This window comes from Melospiza melodia, chromosome 2, assembly GCF_035770615.1.
Source record: "Melospiza melodia melodia isolate bMelMel2 chromosome 2, bMelMel2.pri, whole genome shotgun sequence".
NCBI classification, from domain to species: domain Eukaryota; kingdom Metazoa; phylum Chordata; class Aves; order Passeriformes; family Passerellidae; genus Melospiza; species Melospiza melodia.
In genome coordinates, this window is record NC_086195.1 from 21713766 (window position 1) to 21737898 (window position 24133).

The following is a 24133-nucleotide window of genomic DNA, read 5'->3' on the forward strand; positions in this document are numbered from 1 at the left end:
TGGAATTCAGGTTATCATGTTTACTGAGAGCAAGACAGCACCTTGTCAGCACACTAATTGTTAAAATGGTGCAGGACCTTTGGTCTTGAACAGCATAGCAGACTTCACAGTGCAGTGGTAATCCAATTCATGTAGGATAGTCCTGACTCCTAATCCTGTCTCCCAGTACAGTTCAAATATTTTGAAATTAAAAACTACAAGTGCTTTATGAGTTGTACATCTAAGTGCACTAGAGTACACAATCTGTGTTAATTCCTGTAACACACAACTCAAATCACGGTTTATTTAATTTAAAGGCCCCTCCATTGCAATCTCCACCCTGGTCCTTTTGGGCCAGATTATCTGGTTTAACATTGGAATGAACTCCTCCCTTTGTTCCCAGCCTGACTAACAATGAGGAATTCCTGCTTGAGCCTTCATTTGTATGGTCCTCATCCTCATCCTCCCTGGGCTCTGGGGGCACAGCTGCTTCACCATGGTCTGCACCACAGGCTTCAGGGGAATCTCTGCTTCCCTTGCTCCCACGTGGGGTGCCACCCACAGGAGACAATTCTCCTTGAACATCTCCAACGTGGATCTTTCCCATGGGCAGAGTTCTTCACCAACTGTTCCCTGTGGTGTCACAAGGCCTGCCAGCAAACCTGCCCCAACCCAGACTCCCCACAGGATCATAAGTCCCATCCTCATTCAGTTATCCACCTGCTCTGGTGTGGGGCCCTGCATGGCCTTCAGGTGGATCTCTGGTCCAATGTGGACTCTTTCACATGTCACAGTGCCTTCAACTCAACTTCACACCGCAGTTCCAGCCTGTCTGGCAAAGCAGCACAGAAAACAGCAACACCCTGGCCACCTGCCAGCCCAGGAACAGTGCCATGGCTGTTATCAAAACATTCCCAGGCACAATTCAGTAAGTGATCAGCAGTACAGCCCTAGGCAAGCAGCAAAAGCAAAAAGTGGCCCCTAAAAAGCCCTGGACTCTAATATGCAGTAAGAAAAGTGAGCCCCATGGCAAGGACAGGAGCCTGCTCATTACCAGCTAAACAACACTAACAGCTATAAATTCAAACTAGAGTATCCCAGTTGAATCTGTTGTTATTTTCAACCCTTTTAGCATCATGTTGGGTACCAAAAAGGACTGTTGTGGTTTAACCTCAAGCCAGCAGCTGAGCCCCATGGAGCCACTCACTCACTGCCCCACCAGAGAGATTGGGGAGAGAACTGGAAGGGTATAAGCAGGAAAACTTATGGGTTGAGATACTGACAGTTTAATAGGGAAAGCAGAAGCCACACACACAAGCAAAACAAAACAAAGAATTCACTGCCTCCCATGGGCAGGCAGGTGCTCAGCCATCTCCAGGAGAGCAGGCACCCATCATGTGTAGCTGTGACTTGGGCAGACAAACGCCATCATTCCAGATGTCCCCCCTTCCTCCTGCTTCTACCCACTTTATGTACTGAGCATGATGTCAGATGGTCTGGAGCATCCCTCTGGTCAGCTGGGGTCGCCTGTCCTGGCTGGGTCTCCTCTCAGTCTCCCATGCACTCCCAGTCTCCTTCCCAGTGTGGCAGCAGGAAAAACAGCAAAGGCCTTGGCTCTGCCAGCCCTGCTCAGCAAAATCAAAACCACCTCTATATTATCAATCCTGTGTTCAGCATGAATCCAAAATATAGCCCCATACCAGCCACTGTGAAGAAAATTAACTCTATCCCAGCTGAAAATGAGCAGTTTAAAAAACTTATTCCAATTTCACTTTTTCTCAAAAATGCACTCTTATATTTTAATGAGAATAAAATTAGATACATTCTGCAAAAATTATATACACATGCTTAATGTTCTACACATGACTAGTTTCAATGAAGTTAATGGATTTTAGTTGTTATTGGAGGTAAATGAGAAGTCGTTATATGAGAAGGTTGCCTTCATTTAGAGGAAACAAAATTTAAACTACACATCTAAAAGAATGGGTTTGCTATAGATCAGCTATTTTATTGTAATGTTATGGCTGAGCAATTAAATTAAAACCAAGAACAAGAATGCACAGGAAATCCAATCTGATGAATCTGATTTTCAGCTAGTGCAAACTCATACAGATTAAAGAAAGTCAAGGATGCAGTCTTTGAACCATATGACTCATTGGTGAAATGTTTCTAGAGCAAAATAATCTAAACTTTCTAGTTTATTAAATATCTTGAAATTAATACATAGTTCCCTAATGGTAATATCCATGCTTTTTTTTTTTTTTTTTTACATCTGGGTGATAATCATTAGGATCACTTGATCTGGAGAGGAGCCCTTGAGTATATCTCTGGCATGCCATTTACTAATCTTTCTCCAAGGAGATTATTCTAATGTACAAAATTCTAAGTGACTCCAAATAGCTACACTAAATTTGAAAAGGCTATGAAATACATAATCTTTCTTCACATTAGAAGTCTATTAATTTCTCAGCAGAATAAATCTGGTCTTAAAACTTTGGAGATTTTAAATTTGTGCACAGTGACAAATATGGCCTTGAAAACTTCCAAATTACCTAGAAAGCTCTACTTTCATGAATAATTTTCCTTTGGACCTGCCAATGAACTCGGCCTAAGTCCCATCAAACTCACATGCTTGAGTATAGCCTTTAATGAGATACTTAAAGAATTCATGTTCCCACTTAAATTCTAGGAAAATTCTCATTTTTTTCTCTTCACAAAAATGAAGCAGCATGTCAGCAGTTGTGATCATGTACCCATCATTCTTCGTAGCAATAAAGATTAATGTAAAAAAAAAATTAAAACCAAAGCCTTTAGGCATTTTACTAAAAAAGGTATGTGCCTCACTGAATTCATCTGTAGTGTTTTTAAACAAAGTAAAAAAATATTTCTGAAATATTGATGATTTTGAACATTATAAACATATGTGAAAGGTCTATGAGGTTTATACTGTGGAGTTATACTGTACAAGAGGCTTAATAGAAATATTTGCTTTGAAGTATATCATGTGGCTGTCTGCTCTGGCAAGGAGAGGAGAGGAGAGGAGAGGAGAGGAGAGGAGAGGAGAGGAGAGGAGAGGAGAGGAGAGGAGAGGAGAGGAGAGGAGAGGAGAGGAGAGGAGAGGAGAGGAGAGGAGAGGAGAGGAGAGGAGAGGAGAGGAGAGGAGAGGAGAGGAGAGGAGAGGAGAGGAGAGGAGAGGAGAGGAGAGGAGAGGAGAGGGAGTTGCTCCAGATGTTGGAACAGAGGTTCTCCTGCAGCCCATGGTGCAGCCCATTGTGAGGCTGGTGTGGCCCTGCAGCCTATGGAAGTTGACATTGAGATCCATCTGCAACCCATGGACAGCCCTGTGCCAGAGCAGGTGTATGCCCAGAGGAGTCTGTGACCCCATGGAAAGCTTGTGCTGGAGCAGGCTTGTGGCAGGACCTGTGGGTCTGTGGAGAAAGAACTCCATGCTGGTTTTGACCCTGTGAGGACCCAAGCTGGAGCAGCTGGTTCCTGAAGAACTGCACCCTGTGGAAGGGACCAGTGCTGGAGTACTGGGTGAAGAACTGCAGCCTGTGGGAATTGCTTACGTTGGAGAAATTAATGGGGGACTCTTTCCAGTGGGTTCTCCCCTATGCTGGAGTAGGGGAAGGGTGTGATGAGTCCTCCTGCTGAGGAGGAAGGAGCAGCAGAAACATTGTGTGGTGAACTGACCACAGCCCCCACTCCCCTGTGCAGATGTTGAAGAGGAGGTAGAGTAATAGGAAATAAAGTTGAACCTGGAAAGAAGGGAAGGGTGGTTGGAAGGTGTTTTAAGGTTTGGTTTTATCCATCATCTCCCTACTCTGATTTGGTTGTAATAAATTAAACCAATTTTCCCAAGCTGAGTCTGTTTTGCCACAGGGGTAATTGGTGAGTAAGGGTAACTCCCTACCTTTATCATAACCATGAGCCTTTTGCTATATTTTCTCTTCTCTTTACAGCTGAGATGGGGGCTGACAGAACAGCTTTGGTGGGCACCTGGAGTGCAGCCAGGGCTAACCCACAATCACAGCTAAGCTTGCTCTTTTTAGCTGTATTCATACCTTTGATAAGCAAAGAAGTCTTTCTTTACTGAACACAACTGAATGCTAATTCTATCTCCAGAAAACTTTCTTTCACTCACAATTTAAAGACATGTTTTTGACCTCATGGGAAATTCGTGTGCTTAGACCTACTGCTTGGTAATTCAGAGATGTCTCCAGGTCACATAGGACCTCGTAACAGAGGTGTAACAGAGGCATAGCAATATTAAAACTGTCTATATTCTGTACAGCTTGTCTTTTTCTCTTCGGCTGATGCAAGTTTTCCCACTTCAAAAAGACCCAGGAACTTTTTCTACTTTTTCTCAAAAAGATAAGGGGCCCATCCTTGTTCATTATGACCTTTGTGTCTGCTAGTTAGGAAGAACTTTGTGTTTATGCTTGATAGCTGCACTTGGAGACCTTTCCTGATCTATGTTCCAGTGAATCCTGTACTTATTTAGATATCACTGAATGGTTATTTAAAATCTGTGGGATTCATGTCCTTTAAATTTAGTTTCTAGGGGTGGTTCATTCAAAATTTATATTCACCACTGTGAATAATTTCATGTTGCTGATTGTTATGCATTTCTTTCCTCACTGTATGTGTTGTAGCACCATTGAAGTGGTCATGAAGTAGCAGTAAAACAAGACATTTAACTTAGATGACAGACTTCACATCCTGTATCTATGCTACTTGTGATATGTTTATAAAGGAGATTTGAGGATTTTTTGGAGCAGCAGATTAAGCCTGCTCCAACAGAGAGGTCTGCCTAAAGCCCAGGAAGACAGGCAGGCAGTCATGCAGGTGCTGGAGACATCTCAGGTGTTTCAAGGTTAGGCTAAGACAGAACATGAAAGCCTGCACTATGAGTACAGATTATGCTATCACACTTTTAAATATAATGCCACCATGGTGATCACTAAATACCATGCCATTTAGGGTTATTAACTTTTTAATGATTTATTGCTTGCAATACATGATGAGAAAGTTTGATCTCATACTCCTGTCTTAATTTGAATTGATTTTTCTTTGCTGTTAAAGAAATTACCACTTGAAAAGGCCTCAGTCAGGAGAGTGGAATGCATGTCAGTTTAACAGAAACTGAAGGAAATAAAACCCACTTCTATCTGCATGGTGTAGGAGTTTGGCAATGAACACAATAATAGCACTCCTGAGTAGTTAGTCACAAGGGTATCCAGCTGTTAAAAAAAAAGGTTCAGATTTGGCTTTAAGTCAGGAACAACAGTTTTTCAGCAAAACTGGAAATGTACAAAGCATAAAATGTTATTTTGATAGTGTCAGAAAGAGTTTAATTTAGTTGGAAGTCAGCACTACAGGTATGGGACTCCACCTCCCAGCCCCCCAAGTTTTAAGAGTAAATGCAGTTGTGCAGACTAATGGTCTTGATGTCTGCATAAGGTACAAAAATTAATTAGCTTCAACGACCAATAGCAGTACTCCCATTTACATTTTGCATTATTCATTTACCATGAAATGGGAATATGCTCAAATAAAGCATATTGAAAGCAGTATTTTCTCTGTGAATGAGGTTTTTATTGTTTAGATGGAAAACTTTTCCCTGAAGCAGGGAATAAATCCACACTTTTTCATGCTTTTTTCATGTCGTTATCTTTTTTATTATGCATCTTCCTAAGAATGCATATTGGTTTGCTATCAGCTTTATTTCTCTTTGTTTCAAAGCTAATAAAAACTGCCCTATGATAAACTTTTTGTTTTTCTAGACTGGTTTATTGGCAAGAGAATTTCCTAGGTATGTGTTTCCAAGAGACAGTGGAAGTTTTATTGTTCTTGTTGATACTTCTGTTTTTAAGTGGACAGATATATTTCTAAAATAATTGTTCCAATTTTCGAGACTGTTTTGATTAAGACAGCTGCTAAATAGAAGTGTGCATGAACAGCTCCCATGTTCAGGTATGAACTTTTATACCCCACTGAGATATATCATCTTTCTCTCCCTTTCTCAGCTTTCTCTCAAGGCTTCCAGCAGCACGCTCCTAATAAGCCAGCTCATTCCTGCTTCATAACTTGGTTGCTCTACTTCTTAATAGTTACTTCTCCTCCTCCTGCAGATCATTTTCATGCTCTCCCTGTCCCCAGTAATGCTCATCACTGCTACTCTTGTGTGAAATCAGTAGTGGGGTATGTAGTCCCCTGTCCGTCTTCCTAACATTTTCTAAATTTACTGTTAGCCTTGGTAGTGATCATTCAAAACCTTTATCTTGTTTCTGGTTTCTACATTCAATGGCAGTGTGTATATATAATTATCATAGAGTCATAGGATGGCATGGATTGACTGGACCTTTAAAATCATCTGGTTCCAGGCCCCCTGCCACGAGCAGGGACTCCTTTCACTGGACCATGTTGCTTAAAGCCCCATCCAAACTGGCCATGAGCACTGCCAGGAATGTGGCAACCACATCTTCTCTGGATAACCTGTTCCAGTGCCTCACCCCCCTCACATTAAAGAAATTGTTCCTAGTATCTAATCTAAACCTAATCTCTTTCAGTTTAAAGCCCATATTTCTTGTCCTTCCATACTTTTGTAAAAAGTCCCTCTCCAGCCTCTTTTAGGCTGCCTTTAGGTATGGGAAGGTTTCTGTAAGGTCTCCACAGAGCCTTCACTTCTCTGGGCTGAATCATCCCAATTCCCAAAGCTCTTTCTCATGGGAAAGGTTCTCCACCTCTCTAATCATCTTGGTGGCCTTCCTCTGGAGGACCACTCCAACTGATTCATGTCCTTCCTGTGCTGGGGGACCCCACAGCTGGATGCAGTAATCCAGGTGGGAAGCAGTATTACAGGTGGGAGTATTAAATAAATTATAATTGTATAGAATAAATTTTATTTCCATAAAATGTTTCTATCTTTTCATGAAAGCTTGCTTTACTTTGACCTCTTTTGTGAGAAAGAGCTGACTACACATGTACAAGACATTTGAATGTATTAATGTTAGAGCTTATTCTGCAAATATCCTTTGTGTGATAGCAACCCAGCTGTCTGACCTTTAAAGAGGAACAAATTCTTCAGGAAATTATGCTTTCAGAAGGACACTGTAAATGCAAGGAAAGCTGATGAATACAAAGCACATGATAACAGAGATTGCATTCAAACCTTGCTGTATTTTAGATTTAGAGAACCTTTTTTTTATGTCTCTGCACTATTCTTTGTTTCTTTGTGTGTTATGTCTTTCTAGCATCTAGCTTAGGAAAGGAAAAAAAGGATGCCAACATAGCTAATATGCTGTCACAACATAAAAAACTCCAGGCATTAAATGTGATTTTAAGTTTCCATGGCCCAGTGCAAATTCACTCACTGTTCCACTCATGGAATCTAATGTCTGCTTTTGATATTTGAGTGTGCTTGAGAGCCACTTAAATTTTCCACTCTGAGACATGAATTCCTACAATCTCTAAATGTCATGTGCCTGGCTGGAGCAAGAGAAGCACTCAGGTGAGGCAGGAATTCAGTGGGGCAGCAGCAGCTGACAACAGAGAGGACAGCTGAGATTTTGAGCAGGCTTGGGAACTATTGTACAGCCCTGAGGCTGTGATAGATAAAGCAGAGCCATGTCACAGTCCCTAGAATTTGCTTCAAACCTAGAATGGTTTGAAGCTCAGTTCAGACACACTGCCAGAGTTCTTACCTAGTTTATCAGCCAGGTTTGGCTGCACAGTGAGCTATATTCTGTCATAGCTGTATTACTTGCATCATCCATCACTCATTTTAGAGTGAATTCTGCTAGGTAATGACAGATTTTCAGCTGCCTAAGGTTGAAAATAGAAGAGCAACAGAGTGAAATTTTGAGTAAGATGATGCTTTTTAAAATTTGGTACAAATAGGATACAACCTGAAAATGCATACCCCAAAAATGGGTGTCTCTCTTCTTACCCAAGGCTGGGAAAATGAGGTGCTAGGAACACAGATTGTGAGACAGACACACAGAAAACCGACTGCTCCACATAAAAATCCTAAAAAAGATGTAGTGTCCCAAAAAACTTTTCCATGAAACCTCTACTTGTCCAGACTGGAACAACTGATCTCTGTTTCTACAACCCACAACATAATGAAATATGAGCTTCCTTCCTCTAGATGCGACACTAGGTGCCCAGATCTGCTTAGAAAGTATGAGATTAGAGATGGGTTCATACCAAACATCTAGTGATATCTTTTCTTGCACTGATTTCCTTTGCAACTGAGACCAGAGACTTAGAAATGAAGGTTATAATTTGAACATAACATAAATATGTAAAAAAAAAAAAAAAAAAAAAAAGACAGCTGGCTTGATACATTCACCTCATAAAGAAATAAAAAATCTTGCCCCAAACTACTGCTTAACATTAATGTTTCCTCTCTTCTCCCACTATCAGCACATTCAAAAAGTTGCTACAGTGCAACCTGTCCTATCCTCTTCCTGCAGAGTAAGGACATGTATTTATACATCACACAAAAGACGTTTTGGTGTTCTTTGACCTGTAAGAGGAGCTATCCTAAGAATAGCAGTGGTAAAATAATATGAATGATGAGCTTTGAGTGTGAATTTGCACTTCTTTGGATTGTGCTGGATCATCTTAAAAACATGCCAATGAAAAGAATATTTCCCTTCTCTGTTTCTCTGTTGATAATGTGTTTAATTTATCCTGGCATAGTCAGAATATCTGCTTTTCACGACAGCTAGAAACCATCTCTTTTTCCCACCTGATGGCATCACATTGAACTTACAGTGTGAGAAAATATTAATTTTCTAGGAGTCATTTGATGAGTGCACCTGAAGGAGGAAGGGCAGAAAGGATTTATGTATGAAGATACTTAAATAAAGGTTTTTATAGTAGTGAGAGAGTGCAAAGAAACTGGGTGGTACAAAGAGGGGTTAGGTAAATATAATGGAGGAAAATGAGGAATCTGAAAATATTATATAGGTTATATATAAGGAATTTCCTTAGGAAGAAAATTCTGCCTATAATGAATAATTTTAAATGTTTGCCTCCAAACAAATATACTAAAAGTGCTGCTGAAAAATTAAAGGAAAAGAATAAAAATGTTTGAGATATATGATAGAGACATGCCAAAGTTTCATGGGCTCAACCAAATTTTTATTGCCATCAATCAGAGCCCATATGGGAAAACATGGACTTGTGTTTACCTCTTTCTTTCTTTTTCACCATGACAACAACTTTTATTTCTTTTCAGCCATAACTTTCTTGCAGGTTATTTTTCTCTCCTGATACTACCCCCAGTGAAACATCTTTTAGGCTTTTCCTTCTCATTTGTTGCTGTTCCTTCTGTGGACAAAGGTATGATTTCTGGCTTTACACCAGCTTTATGATTATTGCTTTAGTGGAAGCTTTTGTGAGGCAGAAAACCACAAAATAATTTATGATTTTTGGCGCACTTTTCACTAGAAAGTTGTGGTGTCCTAAACAAGTAAGAAAAAAAGCTTTCTCTGTTATATGGAGACATACACTGCACATTTTAAGAGAGTCTTTTCTGTCTTAATGTCTTTTTATAGTTTTGTTTGTCTGGAACTATAGCAGAACTATATTTTTCTCCTTTCTGCACCCATGTTCATTCTTTTTCTCCATTTTCTCTCCCTACTTTATTCCAGTCGTTTCTTTCCTTCTGCAGTACTTCTCAGCAAAGTTCAGTGCATTGCATCATTTAGCCAGAAGTCAGTTTAAGGTGACACTGATAATTTAAGTCAAAGACTTGCTCCTGTTGCCAGGGGTAATATGTGATAACACCCATACTCACAGAACATTTTATTTTCCTGCTGCTGCCCACACAATGAGCCCTCACAGGAGGAAGGGTGGAAGACATCCTTGAACTCCTTACTGGGCAGTTGCTCCTATACTCCTGTGAAAACTCCTTAACTCCTTATCTCTTTATGATTTCTTTCCAACTGGCTTTCTGACCTTTTCCTTGCTTGGTCCTTTTTCACTCTGCTGAAACTTTGGGTCCCATAAATTGATTCCATCAGCAAAATGTATCGTGTTTTCCTGCTTCTCACTTTCTTGCCCCAAACTGATATTGCAAATTAAATTTATCTGTGATTTACAGTGTCTGTCACTTAATTTTTATTTTCTCCTTTTCTTCTCACCTGAAAAATTCTGTGGGAGTGGACTGCTGACAAAACAACTTTAATAATCTCTGAAGATCATGTATTTCTGAAATTACTGATGATATTCTCAAAAACTCAAACCAGATTTGAAATCTCCCCCTAAAAACTTGACTCTCTTCTGGCAAAGAAGGAGGTATTCAAGTGATTTCTGTGTGTGTATTTTTAGGAAAAAAATTAAACTTGATTTATTAAAGCATTAGTAAAAGAGAAAAATAAATCTAAGAAAAATCACACTAGCTTTGGTAAGTGAAATAGACTTGCTTTTCTTTACTGTGACTAAAGATTGCTTTAAACTGATGTTATTCTGGCTGGTAGAATGTGGGCAAAACATAAAAGTGTTTTAGACAGGATTCAGGTTGTATTCTGACTTAACATTAACCTGTTTAGAGTCTGAGTACTTCAAAGGCTCCAAGAAAAAACAAGTATCCTGTAACATTGCCAGAGAATAACTCACTGAATCCTTTCAAAGCTCAGAACACCTAGAGTTTCTCAATTCTTTGTGTGTATTACTCTTACTGTAACATACATTTCTGAAAATAGTAGATGTTGTTATTGGACCACAGCTTAGTAGTTACAGCTTTTGATTTCCTGTAATAAGAAAAAAAGAACATTGTTTTGTATAAAGAGACACTTTCAAAAACACTAAAATGTGATGTTGAGAAAGAATTCCTCCTCAGAACCTTATTATTAAGTTTTCATGACCTTACATGTCATGAAGAAAATACGAACTTCATTGTTTGCTTTGATGTTAGAACCATGAGGAGTCAATGGTATTGCTGGGGACGTAGTGTTAAATAGAAGATAATAATTGGCTATTTTAAGGCAGTTTGACCCTTTCCAGAATAATGCAACAGGTGCCAGATTCCTACAGAATTATCATCATGCTAAATTTGACACAAATTCTTACCAAACCCAGAAGTGGCCTTATGGCTGGGGAGGTATTATTTTTTTTTTTTACAAGATGAATCCATGCAAATGTTTTTGTATTCCTTCTCTTAATGTCCTAGAGAAGTGCCTTTCTGAAGGGGAAACACTTTGGGTTGCTGAACTTACAAATAAGAAGAATCTTCTTACATGAGCTTTATTTCACTTGGGTGAACAGCTTCTTATAGTAACAACCTAAACCAAATAACAGATAGGTAGGTATAAAAAATGATTGTTTAATGAGCAGTCACAATACAGTGCAATAGAGACCTAAGAGCTACTGACATAAATCCCCTTTATACTGCCTGACCAATTACACTGGATTTGTGACTGACAATTGTGGATAAATATCAGTTTGTAATGTGGCCAGACTCAGGTTTTTATGGCTGAGAAGTCCATAAAATGCTACCACACCAATTCCTCTTCTCCATGCATTTTTTAGCATTCAAGGGATAGAAAAATTTGACATCTTTTGGGTACCAAAAATTTCAATGTGTGTACTTGGTCTATTATTTTGCAAAAAAAAAAAAAAAAAAATCATAGTACTTTCTTTCGTTTTTTATTTAGTGGAACTTAGTTATTTCAGCGAGATAATTTGCCTTTAGCCCATTTGTTTTAACAAGTGGAGTACTATAAAGTATGGTGGTAAAGGTAAATGCCTTGTTTTTCTTGCTGATGGATCTTGGAAGTGGTTCTTGTTGAAATGAAAGCATATCCTCCCTATTATGTCTTCAGATATCTCAAGCCACATATCACAGTGTTATTTGGAATGCACAGTTTTATACATAGTGTTTAACCTGATACATATATTACAATTATTGAGTGCTCCTGACGGCTACAATTTCTGAATCACACCTGTCACACAACTGGATCTGTACACGAGAGTCCTAGGTTTGGATTTTTAGTATTGCTTAACTTTTCTTCTCAGGAAAACATATTTAAACAGAAAAGAGAGCTTAGTGAGAACAAAGTGTTTCTTTCAGTTGGGTTGTCTAGTTTTCAGTGGTACAAATATTGATGGGCACCTGAAAAAAATTCTTTAGTGAAAAAGAAGAGCTCACACCCAAAATTTTAAATTCTGAATCATACAACCGATTTTAACTGTTAGTGTAAGTTTAAGCATGCACACATGTATGAATTCTGAAGGCTTAAAGCTCACACAACTGCTTAAATTGAGGCACATCTTTTGATTTGTAATTCATTGGGTTTGGGATGAAGTACCCAACTTCATAAGAGAATATTAGTTCTAAAAATTGTACAAAAATTCTATCTTGTCTATTGATTGAATTTCAGAGAATCTCCATTGTGCTTAGAAAGAAGAGTACAAAAAAGCTACCTGAATCCTCAAGTTACTTGACTGGGGAACATTGTACCTGAAAATAAAGGTCTGCAGCCATGACTTCTGCAGCTTTGTTTCTGTCATCATCAACCCCCTAATTAGCTTTCATTCACCTTCTCTCTCTGTAGTAGGGGAAGATTTTTCAACAGAATGACAAGTAATTGCCACGGTTCATGACAAGATGTGGTAGGTGATTTGTGTTGCAGGATAACCAGATGCACATTTCACATTTTTTAATCCAGAGCATAATCAGTTTTCATTGATGGATAAATAAAATCTCTGGGCTTCTGGTACATGACTTAGAAGAGGGCAGAAATACTTCTGGTCTTAGTGCCAAAATAACAGCTTTTCCAGGTGTCATTATTAGAAAACAGTAAATAGTTGTTTTGAGATTTTTATGAGTAGAGACAACTCAGACAACTTAAATATTTGGTTTCACTGTCAGGGAAATTCAACTGTTTAAATTCTACTGTTGAAGAATGACAAGTTTTCAGTGATTCTTTATTTACAAAACTCAATTTCCAGAGATCCAAACAACACTCTGAGAGAAATATGGCTTCAATTTGTCCCTTGGATTGAGTGGTTTTATCAACAAACAGGATTTCTTGTAAAATAGATCCTGGAGAGAATATTAAAAAAACCCAAAATTAATGTTTTTCTAAATGCTCCATCTGATTGATAGATTCCCAGCAGTGTTTTAACTGCTTCATTGCTGTGACTTTGACATTAACATTGACAGAAGAAGTTTTACACTTCTGCAAAGCAAAATGGGAAAGTTTAGAGTAAAAGTTTAGCTGATATTTGGTACTGAAAACCAAGGGAAAAAATTCTGTCCCCTCTGGTGCCATTACCTACTGGATGTTTGACAGGAAACCAGTGTGTAATTCTACATTTTATTCTACTGGTTCATTGTGTTAATTTTGTTTCTGCAATGTTTGAATATTCATTTCTTTTTTAATCAATATGAAACTGTTTATAACTGATTTGCCTGGAAATTTATATTTTGAGTTGATTATAGCTATTCATCACACGCTTTGGAGACTTAATTCAGTCCCCAGATTTGATGTAATAGTTTGTTATGAACTTTTGGGAATCCTCAGATAAATTAAGCTGTCCTAGCTCTACTGGCTTATATGAAAATATGATAAATTATGGTTAAATATCTCTACCCTAAAAATTACTAACTTCAACATATGAAGATCCAAATCACAAAGAAAATAGACATTGCTGTCACAACTCAACCTGAAAAACAAAGCAAGCTGACATCTGCAGCTGTTTAAGATGGTAAATTTCATGAGTTTATTTAACAGTTTGGAGAGAACAGAATTGGGGAACTTACATACATGCCCTAAAGTCTGAGAAAGTTATATTTAACAGCTTAAAGCAATCAGTTAGTTATGGGGCATCTTTGAAGGTGTATTCCTGCCTTCTGTGTCTGTTTTTCCCTCAATAATGTAGATTTAGTTCATAATGTCTTATTTATTTACTATGGACCTTCCTTTTATTTTGTGCTGCATTTGTGCTTCTCATTTTCTTAGAGAAAAAAAAAAGAAATTTAAATATGTGTGTCTGCAGAATGGAGAAAACTAGACCAGGTGTGACGAATATTCAAACATATTCCAGCTCTGAATAAAATAGAGCTTGATTTCATGGCATGTAGGTTAAATGTTGTTGTTCCATCAAAAGAAGTCTTTAAGATTTTCTTTCCACACTTTCTTTCATCACACCAAACCACAGAACTCCTGGAGAGCCAGACAGAAAACAAAATTAGGTTTGTGAGCATATGATTAAACAAGGGCTGGTTTTCTTAGCAATGAAAACCTAATTTGTTAGTTCATATGCATGCAATATAAAGCAGCAAATAAAAATAATATTGCAACATTTTGATTTGCTATCAAATGGGAAATATTATATTTGTTGCTTTGTTACAAGCTTTCTTGTAACAGAAAAAAATGGCTGAGTATATAATGGCATTAAATAGAGGAAAACCTCTTGGAATATAAAATTTAAATCATCTGAACACACAGAGCTAAAATAAGTTAGATTAATCATGCCTTAAAAACAAGGGTTTCTCTCAGTTGGCTTTCAGGTCAGCTAGATTTAATGCTTGGGCCTAGGCAACTGGAATATTGCTGATGCCTAAAACAAGGTTGGAGGAACCCTACTGCACCAGATAAATATATCAGAATAAATCTTTCCTTCTGTAGAAGCAGATTATTTTTGTCCTGTCATATCCTGGCTTATGAGCACTTGAAGCAGCACATAAAGTAGTGATTTCCAGAGAAAGCATTGAAAGTTAATTTCTGTTTACCACCTCAAAGAGCACAAATTGATCATCAGCCCGTGGACCTGTCAACTGGTCAGGTCTCCCTGCATCCTAAGCAGAGGACAAGTTTCAGCATAATGGAAATTAACCAGGATTTAAAAATATTAGAGACATTTCACAGACATAAAAAATTACTTTAAAAGTAAACATAGTAGCTGGAACAATAGCTTGAAAATGGAGGTAGTTGTAGTAATGTACACGCAAAGATGCAGGCCAGGCTGTTTCAGAGCTGACTATTTTATCTCTGACCATTCTATTATGATATGGAAATCCTGTCTTTTACTGTTATACTGCTGCTACCAGTAAGTTTTGTACTATTCTGATCCCACAGACATTTATACTTGGAGATATGATTCACTTCACATATTTCTGTTTTTTGGTCTTTTTTTCAGTAAACTACCTTCAGAGATGAATTTTAAAAATTTCCTTATCAGCATATTTTAAAGTGAAATTCATCATAGATTAGTTTACGAGATTTTCAGCATGCAGATTGCAATCGGATGCTTGAATTGTAATGATATAATCCTGCTGATTATTTAGATGTGGATAAAGAAATTTGCCACAGTACTTTTCAAGCCTTGGAACATTTCAGGTACTTATGATTATATTTCAAGTTGAAATAAGAGTGCAATTTGCCTTGTCCTGAGCTGTAGAATACTGGATGCTCACTGCACAGCTTGAAGGATTTGTTTTTATAATTTTTTTTTTTTTTTTTGCCTAAAACCATGGTCATTAAAACAGATTATAGCTCATTAAAAATATGTGTTTCTAAATACCTTTCAGAAGTATCTCCTGTAAGAATTTGAGATTAAGTAGAGTGTATAATCAAACTCCCTCATACAAATTCCAAAGTTTGGAAAGTCCCTCTATGCTTTTCTCCTCCCACACAGTGGATTTAAGAGAGAACCAAGAAAATCCTCAGCATTTTCTCCTGTCTCTGTTTGTAATTTTTGGCAGATCCCTAATTGTCATTAGCAGTAGCACTATGTGTCAAGAATCTGTCAATTTTTTTTTCTCTGTTAATAACTGCTATGTTAGCTTAATATTGTTGTACTCTATACAATCTTGGAAGTCATACTGTTAATACAGTTTTTCACAGTACATATTAAATCGCAAAAAAAGGAAAAAAAAAGTTCTGGTATTTTTTAGTTTCAGAGCTGTTTCAGTAACAAACTTAATATCACTACAGTTAGTAATGAAATTTAAATTAAATGTGGTGTCATAATATGTATGTAATTTTATATGCATTAGAAAAATTTTATTTATTCAAATGAATGATTGGTTGATTTTACAGCATTATTTTTTAAGAAGAAAAAACCAGTCAAATATGTCAACTAATTGAACCACTTTGCATGGACATCCTTTGAATTTACAAACCACGGCCTTTTCCTAACTATGGCATTTGGCTGTAGTCCCACCTGCAGGAGATTGCAGTTCCACCTCCCAAGATGCTCATTCCCTTTTGCTTGTGGTGCAAAAGACAGAATTGCTCTCAGGGGTGTTCAGGAGCTCAGCTGGAATGTCAGATAATGCCTGACATCCCCTCTTGCACAAAGTGCTGAGGGAGGGCAAGATTTTGGGAAGAGAGGTCCCTGCAGCAGATGGCCTGAGTGGAGGTGCTCTGAGTGCACTTTCCCTTACTCACTAAAGACTATGAGCAAATGCAATCTGTGTAGCAATTGAATCTAGATGTATGTTCAGTCATGTTGTTTAAATATTCTGCTATTCAGGACTCAACATTCTCTGCCCATTGCACCCTCTAACAGTTGCCTCTAAACTTTATGACAGTTTTGTATTTTTAGGTAGCTTTATATGAAAGAGTTCTATAGGCTCTGTCATCTATACAAGCCCTTACATTAATTTAGGATGGCCTTGTTCACATTTTAATGGACTGTGAACCCAAATTTCATAGGGCTTGTGTCCTCTTATGTTGAGTTTAGATGATTGAATTATTGCGCCAGTTTGAGTTTAGCTTGGTTTGGGAATTTGGGCACTTTTTGGTTTCTTTATTTTCTTTAATAACTGGTTCTTATTCATGTAACAGACATTTAGGTTTTGTGGTGGGACAGGACACTTGGATTATAATTCATCTTTGAAGAATCTCAGACACAATAGTGAACTGGTTATCTGTAGCTGTGGTTTTTTTGTCTGCCTGTTTGTAAAACAAACAAGTAGGGTTTAGATATTTCTGCAGAGCTATATAATTTAAGCTTGCAAGTTATGACTGGGATGTATAAAACTGTCTGTGTTTTTGCTCTATATCAATTCCTGAAGCAAACATATTTCCTGACAGGAACAGAAAGGATCCTGCAGCAATCTGTCAAATGCTTGGTGATATAAATTCTTCCTTGAAGTATTTGTACATTTATGATCTTTATAGACTATTCAATAAAATTTGTTGAATTAATGTGCTTATAGTTTACAACAGGAGTAATTCCTATTCAACTGTTGCAGAAAATCTCTAATCTGTCTTAAAACAAATCAGAATCTGGATAGTTTACAAGAAACTATTTCCAAATTACCTCCTAGTGCTAACAATCTCCAGGTCCACTGGATTTCAAAATGTCTAGATGGCTCATAGTCCAAACTATGGAGAGCAATGGACATGCTGAAAAATAACTTTCTCCTGAACAAAGGAAAGACTCTATTTCATACCATGAATGTTTTATTTTCCAGCTTTTCTCATTAAAATGTAGATATTAGACAGAAATTGATTTAAAAAATAACCCAAAAAAATGACCCTTCCAGTGTACTCTTAGAGAACAGGTCAAGATTACAAAAACAGCTTAGCAAATAAAATTACATCACCTTAAAACTTTTTATTCCCCCAGGATTTCTCAACTAGACAATGAGATTAATTAAAGAGCCAAACCACATAAACCAGATGGTTTTTTGGCTGTGCTGATCCAGTAATTCGAATTCCTGTCTGGACTTCTGTAATTCCTTATAGCCTGTGTCTGAGCTCACAATCCTTACAAATATTTCACTAAGTACAGAAACCAGCAGTGGTGTTGTTTTCATAGAATTATAGAATAATAGAATAGTTTGGATTGGAAGGGACCTTAAAGATCACCTTGTTCTAACCCCCCTGCTGTGGGCAGGGACTCCTTTCACTGGACCAGGTTACTCCAAGCCCCATCCAGCCCGGCCATGAGCACATCCAGGGATGGGACAAACATGACTTCTCCTGGCAATGTGTTCCAGTCCTTCACCACCCTCACAGGAATGATCTTCCTCACAATATCCAAGCTAAATCTACCCTCTCTCTGTTCAAAGTCGTACTACCTGGTCCTGTTATTAAATTCTCTTTTTTACCATGTACTGATGTACTATTTCTCAGATCCTTCCATTCAGCTTTGGGCCTTTCACAGAGTGGCTCTGCTCATGGATAAGATTTCGCGAGTTTTGCAATGCAAGCAGCTTTTCTCAAAATTGTGTTCCACAGGAGCCAGGTGAACTTGATAAAATAATAGGTTAATTCATAGCATCGTGGGACAGGGCTACCTGAAAAACAAATCCTGAGCTCTGAAGCCTTACAAGAGGAAAAAGAACTGGATATTTTCAGACACTGCAGCCTCAAAATGAATGTAATATTCACTATTTCAGTTCACTACTTCTGTAGGTAGAGCTGTGAGTATGAAAGAAGGAAAAATATTATTAAAAATATTTTAAAAAACAACTAAAAAAAGGAGGATTTGAAAGAAGGTAAGAGTAAAGGGAGATAACAATAAAAGTGTAATAAAAATTAATGGGAAAATGGTGAAAGTAGGCAGAAACTAACAATAAAACCCAGAGAAATTGAACTGAATATTTCTACAGAGGGAAAAGAGACATTCTTGTCTACCATTGTTATGAAAGTGTCTAGGTGTGTGAATTGAAGATATGGACATATTAAAAAATGAAGAAGGGATGTGAAAAAATCTTCTCAGTAGTACAATGATGACCACTATCCATGCTGCACACAAGATTTGTAATTAGTTCTGGTCTTTAAATTGTTCTCCCTGTGGCAAAGAGGAAATATTGACTTAAAATACTTTGAACTTGTAGCAAGTGGGTAACACTCTCTTCTTCAAATAAACAAGATGCAGAAGATGGAAGGATTATATAGAAATGAGAGCAACAAAAAAGTGCACCTTCCAAATTTTTGAGATAGGAAACCAAAAATTCACAGCTTGTCTCCTCTTTATTCAAATATGAATGAAACAGGTTTGTTGTTTTGATTCCTATGTGACTTTTCCCCGAGCATCTCTTCTGCTAGAAAATCCCATTCATGCTATTTTACCAGCAAGGAATAACTTAAGAAATTTTAGTTCACTGATATCACACTCAAAAAAACGCTGTAGATTTATAGACAGGTCTCTTGCAAAACCAAAAATGAGCAAACAAGTAATAAGCACACTCTTTCACTATCATAGTACTTTTTGAAGAAAATAATTACCATTTCCTACACTTTAGAGGATGTACATTAAAAAAGCATTCAACAGTTAAGAGACTTTCTTAGAAGTGAGGGTGGAGTAAATTTTGTCTGATCAATACATAAAATTCAAGAATTCTTGGCTTCTAATTCCACTGTCTAATTCCAACATGAGATAATACATTGTCCAATATTCTGTGTAGATAGCCACATGAGGAGTCATTGTGTATTTATTATTGAAAGAAATTTTAAGTTCAACACCCTCTTTCCACCAAAACAGCAGAATATCATCAGTTTCCTTAACCTTTTTATTACATGCTAAAAAACATAAGGTTTAGTCTTCAAAGGTGAATATTAACTGACTGTAGCATGAATAGCCCAAGGGATGAGATAGATTCATAGAAAAATAAACTGTGATTTAACAACCATGTCTGGTCTTGTGTGAAAAAGCTCCAGTATTTGGATATGTCTGGGCAAGATGCTGTCTTTTAATTATGCACAAGAAACACACATATTTCAGATTATTTCATGCAGCACTAATACCTCCTTTTACAACGCTCACATTTTTCACTGTATTAAGGTATTAATTTCCAGGAGTAAACAGAGAAATATAAATGAGTTTTTATCATAGACAAAGTAATGGTATGTGCTTAGTTCCAGCTGTTGTAAGTCACAAGGGTTTTCTGAATCAAAGGCCAAAGAGGTAAGCAAGGCTTTAGAAGACAAAATACCTAAAAGAATGCAGCAGAAACCTAAACTGTATGATCCTGTAACATGCAGGTTTTGTACCATTTGAAAAATCAGTCACCTCCAGGAAATAAATTTTCTTTTTTTCCTTACTTCAAAACTCTGCAGTACTTGCAGATGGTATCATAAAAAATGGAAATCTAATCATGTTCTGACTTGTGATATTCTTTAATTTTGCAGGGACATATTTTATCATGGCAAGATAAACTGTTTATGGACACTGCAATTTATATTGGAGCTGCACTCATCACTGATTCAAAACTCTCCAAGAGTTAGGAACAGCAGTGTCTTATCATAAGATAAGTGACCCATTTGCCAAAGATGTGGGATGAGATTTCATGGATGGAGCATCCTGAGAAATGGTGTCAGACAAAGACAGTGAGATATCTGCAGCTGCACACTGGTTAAATTATGATAAGAAAATAGCCAACATATTAAAGCAGGATCAGCAATGTTTCTAATGCTTGCTAGAGGATCACATTTCATCTGCAAGTGGAAGATATTCACAAGATAGGAGGTTCAAACTGTATTCCACAGATTTTTACAGCACAAAAAGAAAAACCAACAACTTAATTTGTAAACTCCAGTGACAGGGTGTTTACTCACAGATGTGAATAAATATATCAACTAAGGTGAATAAATATATCAACCATTACATATTCTAGGTCTACAGAGTTAGCCTGTGTTAAGGAGGTATAAGTATATGCATGCTCATGGAGCTATTCACCTGTGCTCACTTTTAGGATATTTTTACTTTTTATCCTGTAATAATCTTTCTTTATACAGATGTCTCAGATTTTCAGGTTTCCCCTCTTTATTTCCCCCTCTTTCTATAATACAGTAAGACTAAAAATACCATATAGCCTTTAAAATCAATGAAGAAAAGAACTATGGTTGAAATCGAGTGAAAAAAAGTTTCAGAATAAAGGATGATAAAAAACCTAAATGAAAATAAAAAACCCCTTACTAGTGTATGATATGTAATCCTTTTCAAGGGAATAATGCACATGCATTTCTTATTATTTAATATGAAATATAGAATAAAAAAATTGCAATGTTTACTGAAGTGCTGCGTAATTGTAATGAGAAGAACTAATTCTGAATTCTCTGCTGTGCCTGTGCCTTTAAAGCTTAGAAGAGAACCCAAAGCCACTTCCAGCAGCAGCAGCAGCAAGACTGCAGTCCTAGCTGCAGCCAAAGTAGCTCCAGCCTTAGACAATGGAAAAGTAGTCAACATTAATTTAAATGCAACATTAGGTAATGTAGAGTCAGATATCCAATAAAATGAACATATAAGAAGGGAATTTAAATCTCTAGGTTGTCTGAAAATATCTACACTATGCAGCTAAAGATGTTATCAGTGACAACTGGGATCATCCTAAAAGATCTTTTTCAAAGAGGAGGAACTTCCTAATTTACTGAAAATGTGGTTTGTTTATCCTGTTACTGACATAGCTGGATCACATATTCAGCATCCAGCCCATGACAACTTAACCTTGTGTTATAACATGCTAAGCTGCTAATTTACCTGTCAAATTGCAAGCATCTCAGAAATGGAACTTTCCCTTTAAAAACATGCATGAAGTTCTAGCAGTGAGCTAGGCTTGAGTAGAACTGAAATGAAAAAAACACAGGCTGATTAATCAGTTAATTCAACAAAAAAGAAATAGTGTCCTACAGGGTTAAATGATTATTTCACTGTTCTCTTGGAAGACAGATCTGAAAAGGTATTCTTCAAGAAAATTTCATATTTAAATTAGAAAATCTACTATTTAATGCATTAACTATATATGTATGCATGACCCCAGAGTAAACTGAGGCAGCAAATTCCATTGATTTATTAGTTTATCTATATTTAGACATAAATCTTTCAGTAAGTATCTTCAAGTTTCTAAGTTAACAAATTCCAATCTATACTCAACTAATCTATAATTACTGTACTGCTACAGTAATGAAAAACTGAATATTCTTCATGGCAAAGGTAAATTGTTCTTTATTATTTGTGATAGAATATTCTGGTGGATTGGTTCTCAGCCCTGCTAACTCCAAACCTTTCTCTTTTCATGTAAAGAAAACTACTAAAAAGACAACATGCAGGTGTTCTGCTTCCAGCCAGAACAGGGTTAATTTTTGCATTAAGTGGGAGGAGACATGGCAAAGACACAGAAGTTATTCATTATTACTCAATCTGTAAAATGATAGAATCAAATTCATTGGATATAACTATAAAAATTAGAGTTTATTCTGTATTTGATGCAAACATGTATAAGCTGTGCTTATTCACCTCATCTGAAAAATCACTGCTCCATTTCTGTGACTTACTGAAATAACTCACTAGTTACTCCATTCATTAACTAGAATTCTTTAAATTAGTTTTTTCTAGTGCATGACATTTTTCTGTCATTGCCCATGCAGTGACAAGATCTAAATTTAATCTGTTAATATAAAGATCTGAAAGACAAAGAAACAACTTTAGTCTAGAAGATATAAACAAGAAAATTATTAAATTTCCCATTGTATTCAATATTTGAAAAGATGGAATCATAAGTAAAAGTTTGATTTGGAATTCTAAAGTAGATATTATTCCAGTGTAAACCGTCTGTCAAGTTCAAACTGCAGGAAGAAATAGAAAGCAAAATATATTAAACTGGCTTTATTTGATCTTGAAGACATAAATACATATCACATGAATGCATTATAGATAATGTGTTATTTGTTGATAAAGTGGGCTTTTATTTGGTATTGTGGCAGACAGTTGGACTGATATGTTAACATGATTCCCTAATACAAATTTTAATACTAATATGCAGTGTAGAAAAATAACATATGTATGCAAAATAGGGTTTAGAATATTTTTTTTAATTCACTAGGAGAGTACATCCCTACTTCAAAGATTTTGCTTTACAGTCTACATAACCTTATTCAGTCTAATGATTCTCAAATAATTAGAAAAACTGGAAATCTTTAATTCTTTCTTTAAGAAAAAACCCAAAACACAGTCCTAAACATAGAATCATAGAAAGGTTTGTTTAATTGAAAAGTTTTGCTTAGCATATTTTTCTAAGTGTTATTATAAATTAATTCATCAAAATAAATGACATGTTTCACATTGATTTCAATAGGCTTTAAATCAGGTTCAGCATGGCTTCATTTGGGAAACTGGGAGGTAATCAAAATAGGCAATCTGAGGCTGAAAAATATACAAATGGGATATCTATAAATTCACCATTTAATGAAATATCAGTTTCAAATCAGAAAGTATGAAATAAAATTAATCCTTTACTACTAGAGTTTTACAAAAGCCCAGGGGATATAAAGAAGAAAAAACATTACCTAGAGAATGTCATTTACTAACTATTTTTTTAGTATATAACATCACTCTGGAAAGTAAAGTTACATATTAATATAATTCAGAATTAAATGCATGGATATTAAATATGCAATCATATTAAACCCAAAATACTTATCAGATTAACTGTCACTTATAATCCTTCTGTGCTTTTATCTCTGGAGTCAGAGGTCTTACAGAAAAAGTACACTGGAGACTTAAAATGGAATCTCAGGTTCAACCACAACTTGATTCTGAGAAGCTTTTGATATTCGGAGGCACATCAGTCAGATTAGTGAGGTAATTAATCTAAAATGACAGAAAGTACTTGATATTGGCTAAAAATTGTATGGTGGTCAAAAAAGAAAAAATAAGAAAATTATTAAAAAATATATTACAGACATTGAAAGACTGACTGTAGGTGCTGTTTTCCTAAGATTTCTATTTCTCATGATTGATCAAAAGAAGTTTCAATTAAAAACTTTGGAATTGAAGTTTTGGCTATTTCACATTTCTGATGTTGTCTACAGAACTCCACATGAAAACAGATTTTTTTAAGATTAACCATCCCAGACAGCTCACTTATATGGTGATTCTTAGACACCCTATTTCTCCACTGCAGTCATACACATATCTACAACAGGAGAAGAATTGTAAAAATAGAGTGTATTTTTTTCAACTATTTAATAATTTATTATCCATGTGCAATGTAGTATGTGGTAAAAGCAAATGTCATCACTACTGTTGTGCTGATGAACATACCAATACTCTTTTTAATTTCAAATTTCTATTTAAAAGTTTGTATGAAATATAAGTTCTACGTTAATTTCATTTATAACCATGTAAAACAAACTTTAGGATAACAACCAATCAATATGATAATGAGATAATTTTAAAT